This window comes from Austrofundulus limnaeus, unplaced genomic scaffold (genome assembly GCF_001266775.1).
Source record: "Austrofundulus limnaeus strain Quisiro unplaced genomic scaffold, Austrofundulus_limnaeus-1.0 Scaffold205, whole genome shotgun sequence".
NCBI classification, from domain to species: Eukaryota; Metazoa; Chordata; class Actinopteri; order Cyprinodontiformes; family Rivulidae; genus Austrofundulus; species Austrofundulus limnaeus.
In genome coordinates, this window is record NW_013952607.1 from 701,541 (window position 1) to 709,305 (window position 7,765).

Here is a 7,765-nt window from a genome sequence, read left to right on the forward strand (position 1 = left end):
GTTTTTAAAAGCCTCAGGAATCTTTTTCAGGTGTTTAGAATTAATTCATTGATTCAGAAGATTAAGTTATTAAGTCATTTAGAGAACCTGCTAATGCTATGCTAATTTTTTGAGATAGGGATTTTTGGTTTTTCTTTACTTTTTTACCAAAATCATCAATATTAAAACAAAAAAGGCTTGAACTACTTCAGTTGGTGTGCAATGAATCTAAAATATATGAAAGTTTAATGTTTATCAGTACATTACAGAAAATAATGAACTTTATCACAATATGCTAATTTTTTGAGAAGGACATGTATATAAACCTTGTTTTGAGGTGATCTGGATGTTTTTTTCTGTGAMCGTATGGAAAACAGGATGCGAGGCAACTGATGACATTGGGCTTGTTGCCTGTTTGCTCTGGATGCTGCTGCATCCTCCCCTCYGAGTCTCTTTGTTCGGCATCACAGTTTCTATTTACCCCTCCCCCAGGTAAATCCCAGAGGACACACCAGTYTTACTCTGACACAGAGGTTGTTTTAAGTGAGTCCAGCAAGAGGAAAAATCTAAATTAAAGACCTAAATCAAGAAGATCCCAGTCCGTACAGAGCGATAATAAAGGTGTCTTAAATGATAAATGTGATCTGCTGTGAAAGTGTCTCCCTGCTTCCAAATCAGAGGCACTGATTCTACTGTTTGTGTGAATGTCTGCGCTGACCAGGACCTTTAGCACAAACAAGGCTCAAACTGGATTATTTACAGGATTTAATTYACATTCCTTCAGCTAAATGTGATTGCTCAGGTGTGGACCTTCAGTATGCTTCTCGTAAACACGTCATAGGAGGTTCTTGAGGATTTTGTCATCTGCTGAAGAGAAACCAGTCTGATGACCTGTCAGTGTAATCATCCCATCTGAGAAATGACCCGAGTGTCTCTCAAGCTAACAGCAGACGTTTTAATTAGGTTGGGTCACTTTTATCTTTAAACTAAATTGACTATCAAAGGTGTAAGAGAACACAAAACGGTTTATTTCTAATGAGCAGCACAGTGGACGGAGTGTTAATAATCACATAATTCACTGACAAAAATTCTGTTATGACCTAAATAGTTTTATTTTTCTTTGCTGTATTTATACGTAACTGAGAAAATACTGTAATGTACTGTTCCAGTTTAATTTGTTCTCATCTGACTTTGCTTAGTCTGGCCTCACAGGTTAAGTAATCTCTTGCATTATCTCATGCTGGACTGGCTTTGTGGCACCTTTTTTTAAATTAAAGTTGTTTCTCTCTGTCACCCACTGTCTCCAAAGTTTTGCTTGTCCTTRAGGAGACATCAAACGTTTTGGACTGAATAACTTGTTGTGATTCCCCTGACTTGATKTGTAGTGCTCTGCATCAGCAGATCTCAGATTAGGACGTACCGCCCCTCCGTCTGGGAATTAAACCATGCAGGAGCACGTACTGGCCTGAGCTGGAGAGTTTAAAAAAAAWTTGTTAGGAACGTAAGCGTTTAAAACACGTCACATGCACACGTAAAAACTATTGAGTGAAAACTTGAAAACAAATATAATGATTAATACATTTATTAGATTTTACAGTTTTAAATCAGGTTCTGAACACCAGAGGTTTATAGTAACTAAGTGCATTTACTTCATTACAGTACTTAAGTAATTTTTTGAGTATTTGTAATTTAACAAGTATTTTTTATTTTATTTCATTACATTTAAAACATTAAAATGATACTTTTACTTTTTTTACTTTAAAATTTAACACCTATTTACTCATTACAAATTAAATATGTCTGAATTCATCATGAAAGGAGTTGTTTATGCACTCTGAAAAATGATGCGTTGAATTTACTCAACCAAGTCATTTCAAATGGTTCCATGAAACCAAGCTGAGTGAATATGAAGCAATTTACTAATTTTCTTTAAAAGAAAATATTTATATTGCCTAAATGTACTGAACTTGGTTTTGTGGAATCAGTTTGGTTCAGTAAATTCAACAGTTTATTTCTTAGAGAGTGTGTAAAATACTTTCACTTTTAATTTTACTTTGTCAATTATTGTGAACAGATTTATGACTTTTTCTCATCAGTGACATTTTTTTTTTACCAAAGTCATTTTCTGTTTAGGTATWTTTACTTTTACTTTGTGTTTTTTTCAGATACTTTATAGACCTCTGCTGAACACTAAATCGTGAAAATATACTGCAAGGATATGTTTATTTATCTATTTTTTATATTTGAAATGGTTTTATGTGYCAGGTTAAATAAATGAGATAAAACCCTCAGATCAACACTTGATATTTTATATAATATGGGTCAGGTTTAAAGTTACAAAAAATACAAAAATGGAGCTTGTCAGAGTAAACAGCTTATAATAACTGTCAGTGAGGTACAGTAATAATTTGGGCTTGTTTTTCAGGATATATTTGGACACATTGCAGTTATTAAGTTAACCATAAATTTATTTTTGATTGAATATCAACTTATTCAAAAGACAAATACATTCAGGGCAACAGCTTATGTTATTTTAAACTACTTCAAACTGAGACTCAAACGTAACAAAAATGATGCATTGTGGCTCTAAGAAAGTTCAACAAAACCAAACACCATAATGTCCACGAATTAACAGACATTTCGACATGAATTCGGTGCGCTCGTATTCTGCAGCTGCATGTTTGTGCTCACCAGTTCCCTGGCAGCAAAGAAATCAGAGCAGCAGGAGTCTTTTTGAACCGCTTGTGTTGATGTGGATTTAGTCACAGTATAGAAGCTGCACAGACACCTCTCTGCTCATTTACAGCTGAGAGCCAGAACACAATTTAACTGCTTGCAYTGGCCTCTAAACACTGCAATCAGCCCCCTTTCAGCAAACAGCTCTGCATTTGTAGCTGCAGGACCTGGAACCCAACTTTCTGTTTATTTTGGAAAGTGTCACCACCCGAAATCCTGTTTCTGAGGTCGGTCAAGTGTTAAATGCAAAGCTAGTTGACTTTAAACCTTCGTAAGCTGTTCCTCCCTGGTGCCAAACGAGGCTGCTGTCAAATAGACCTTCACACTTATCTCAGAACTTTAACACTTAAAAAAAAAACAATTTAGCTTAGAAGTTCAACTAAACATTCCTAATTATTATACCTAAAGTTACCTCTAATCCATAAAATACTTGACTTAAAGCGTAGGAAACTTGTGTTAAAGGGAAAAAAATCACACATAAATAAGGTCAGAATACAAATAAACAGCAGAAGAAGAGGCATGCTCCAGTCCTCTGKTTTAATTCAGGTTCCTCTCCACGACAAAAGCCCATTAGGTTTACTGATTAGAGAACAGTGAAGAGGGGAAAGGCAAGTTAATTATGATGATAATGTACACCAGCACCAGCATGTATTAGAGAGGTGAGAGGAAATCAAAACACTTAATATGTGGCTTTCAATAATATGAAGCCTTGAATATATTTGATAAGCAACAGACCAATAAAGAAGAAGTTCCTTTGTGCATTATAAAGAAAACTAAAAACATATTAAATTATTAACCTGTTTCTTTAAGAAAAATGTCTTTATATGGTAGCTGTTTCAGACCGCAGACGATGTTAAAGCAGCAGTGATCCTAAAAGTTTCTTAGCAGGAACAGAAAAGGATTCACCTCCAATAAAGCTACATCATTCACACCGAAACTTGGAGAACMAAAGGAGACCTGGAGGACTCGGCTGAGTTTAATATTGGCATTTTGATGGACAAGTGTTGTTCAGTCTGCGTCTCTGCAGAACTAAACAATAAACGCACYGACCGAGCTGACCCCTGGAGGCACGGTCCCATCATTCAGACCATCAGCACAAGCAGAGAGAAGACGCAAGCATTTTTTTTATTAGGTCAAGAATCTCCCACCTGTGCTGTTTACATGTTTACATGTTTACATGCAGGCACTCCTCTTCAAAGTCACAAAAGAGCACAGAAGGCTTCTTCAGTGATATTTGTGGCCACATCATAAACGTTCATCTCAGCAACTTTAATTTTTATTTAGTCACTATGCTAGGTTTCTAAAAAACACTTTATAAAGGAGTTGTGATCCTATAATTGTTGTGATAATTTGCAGTATTTTATATATTTGTAATTTAGACAGTCTAGGATTTGACTAAATCCCGTTTGTTATCCTGAGCGACTGGACGTGCTGTCAGTTAAAATGGGTAAATGAGAAAAAGCCGATGGTGGGCTCTGCCTCTATAATTGGATCACAGATGGATGGAGCGTTCAGACACTGACTGCACAGACATTCCCCTCTGAAGGTTTTAATGACTTTATTGTCAGACTCTGCCTCCTTCAGATGAGTGTTGTCACCTTTTCACACGCTTTTCCTGTTTTGTGCTTGAGGCTGAATCAGTGAGTCCAGAACTTTGCTCACATCTGTCATGTACAAAAAAATAAAAAAAAACAGTTTATTGAACTTTCTGYACCACCGTTAGTGTTCTGATTTGCTCGTTGGTGAAACAGAGAAATTTTGTTGCTTGTTTTACGTTTTTGTTACCTCTTGAGTTTCAGACATGTTTCTGTATTTCAAAAGAAAAAGTATYACTTTTAGATTTTAAATGTAACAAATCAAAAGTAAAAAAACAACAACAAAAAAACATCCATTATCTCCAAAGTCGGGTTGCGGGAGCAACAGCCCGAGTGGGGAAGCTAAGACCTCTCTTTCCCCAATTACAAAAATTAAAATAAGAACTTGGAAAAATTACAAATCCTCAAAAAAATACTTAAATACTCTAATGAAGTAAATGTACTTAATTCATATAAACCTCTGCTATTGACACTTGTTTTGAACTTCTGGTGCTGCAGATCCTGTGTCCGGTATAAAATTTATTGGCAAGAAGCATTGTCACAACAAAGAAATAATCTACCATACATTTCCTTACTTTTTGTGCTAACATAGTTTAATAAACTCCAAGGGTTTGTTTGTTTTGATGTAGAAAACCAACACAATGCTTCAAAGTGTGAACGGCTTTAGGATAGAAGTTTGTCTTGAGTCTGGTGGTTCATGATTTGATTGATCTGACCGACCTGAGTGTAACAGTTTAAACTGGTGAGGATGTGACGAGYCTGTTTCAAAACTGATGTCAAGTGGGTCTTTTTGACTCCGAAGCAGCAAGAGGATCACCRAAGTCTTTCAGGAAGTTAAGAAAAGCAGCCAGTCACCTTCTGAGCTGTGTTTAGGGACTCATAACAGAYGTTTTTTCCTCTGCTGCTGAATGTGATGCTGTCTGCCTGGATGCTGGAAGRAAGGGCACCAGCAACGTTTCTGCCACTTCATTCTTTCTTAATATTGTCAGGACATGCAGATGCTACTGAGCAGTGCTGGCTCAAGCCATTTTGGTGCCCTAGGCGAGTAGAAGCGCACCCCCCCCCCACCCAACTCTGTCCCACCCACCCCAATTTGAACCCCTAAAAACAAGTTTGACAGTTTAAGGTACTATGGTAAAAGATTTATTTGCTCCCCCACTTCCGCCCCAGGGTGCGAGTTGTATGAATTTTTTTGCAAAATTTATGGATTTTTGAGGCTTTTCATACAGGTAAATGTCCGAAGAGGTTGACATGTATGGGACAACAAAATACAGACTTGTTGTTATTGAGTTTGTCAACACGAACCGCTACCCGAGAGGCACTACTAGCCCCTCCCCCVTCAGAGTGTCGGAGCAGGACGAGTCAGTGCAACGTCAATCAAATGAGAGAGAGGGTGGGGGCGTTTGCTGCATTGGTGGGGGGGTGTTTATGGGTAGAGTAGTTTATTTTTCCTGTAATAATTCATTATAGTTTTTTAAGACAAAGCTAATTGAAAGGGGCACTGAGCAGAGTTACAACCAGGGATTACAAATAATTACTTTTTTTCTTCAGCAGTTAGGTGCCCCCTCCAGCAGATGGCGCTCTAGGCAACCGCCTAGTTCGCCTATGCCAAGAGCTGGCTCTGCTACCGAGCCTTTTTGACAGCAGCTGTGGTGAATTGGCAGTTTCAAGAATTCTGCACTATTTTTAAAGAACAAAACTAAACTGAGAAGAACCAGCAAACCAGAGCAAAACAATAAAACATAAGAAATGACTGAGCCTAAGAAAAACAATGGAGCATAAACACTGGAGATGTTAATTAATGAGTGACCACAGGCAGGTGCCCTAGGCAAGATTTCATGCGGTGCACCTTGTGCAGTTTTCTTAATCTCATTGCCAATACATTCATATAGTTGACTTTTTTTCCAATGTTATTTGTTTCTTTTGAAACCAGATTGTCCAATTTAAATAGTTAACAATATAATCAATTTGAAACAGAAAACTAGACATCCACCTCATACCTGCCAACATCTGCTGACAGCAATGAGAAACATCTCTTCCTGTTTATGAGCAGCTATGGAGTGAAGCAGTTCTTGGGGGGGGGGGGGTTCAGGAATATATCCCCCCCCAGGAAATTCTACATTTTCAAACCTAAATTMTTGGGATTAATAAAACAAGGCAAAATCAACTTTAACCTGGAAAAAAGGTTATAAAATATATTTGTTCATCTCCCATTTGTGGCGCCCCTTAGATGGTTGGCCCCATTAGCATTTGCCTTTACCAAAGGTTCTCAAACTGGGGTCCCAGGACCCCCAGGGGTCTGCGAGCCGTATCTTGGGGGATACTCAAAAAATTTCTATAAATTGTTAATTTGGTTTTTATTCTAAACATGTCATACAGGGAGCAATGCACTAGTAAAATAAACACACTAAATCAAACTAAACATAATATTCCCATGTCATTTAGGGGTTAAAATGACAAAACAGTATGGGGTTTATGATGGGGTCCCTGGAAATTGTTGACCCTTGTAAGGGTTCCACAGACCCAGAAAGTTTGAGAACCCCTGGCTACAGGCTGGCCCTGGTGTGCAGACCTCTAATAAAATAAAGATGAGTGAGGAGATGGAAGCAGGAACGAGTTGAAACATCTGATGAACAATAAAGAAAACCTTTATCCATCCATGTTCTTTTCTCACTTTCTTTTCAGTTACTGAGTAGCTGCTGTCTTTCTCCAGTGGTCATAGGGCCAGACAAATAAAAAAATGAAGCTCAAAGTGTTCGAGTTAATTTATTATTCAGATGGCTGTCACTCAGTGTCTGTATCGGCCRTTCTTTTATTTATTTATTTTTTGCAGTGCATGGCTCTTGATGAGATGTTCATCCATCCAGCTGCATGAGCTGCCAAACTGCAAACAAGACATTTTTGTTTCCAGGTTTGATCAAACTGCTGAGTGCATGCCAAAGCTTGAAGTGCTGTATGAGTCAGGCTGTAGAGTAACTGGGAGATATTTTTGTCACCTCTGTATTAGACAGAGGAATATCACAAATTAGTTTCGCTCAAAGAACCATGAAATACCATACGTTCCAAAGCGAAGATACAAGACAGGTTAAAGAAAAATGCTTCTGAACCTTCATCTGGCTGTACTGTATGACCAAGTATTAGGGCCACACGAGATTTTTTTTAAATTATGAGAATAAAGTCATAATATTATGTGATTAAAGTCATAAATTACGAGAAAAAAAGCCATAATCTTACATGATGCGTCCATTTTCCGTTCATCGTTTCCTCCTTATTTTCCCCACACCTTCTGTACAGTCATATGTCTCTGTGTTTATAAAGTAGTCCACGATGACACGGGTCACTGTTAGATTAATATGCTTTTATCTAAATTAGCTGCAAGCTGACTAAATCTGTCAATGCATGCTTACAGTATATAGTCGTTTGCAAAATTTCCAAGTCCTGCTACTGATAATTTG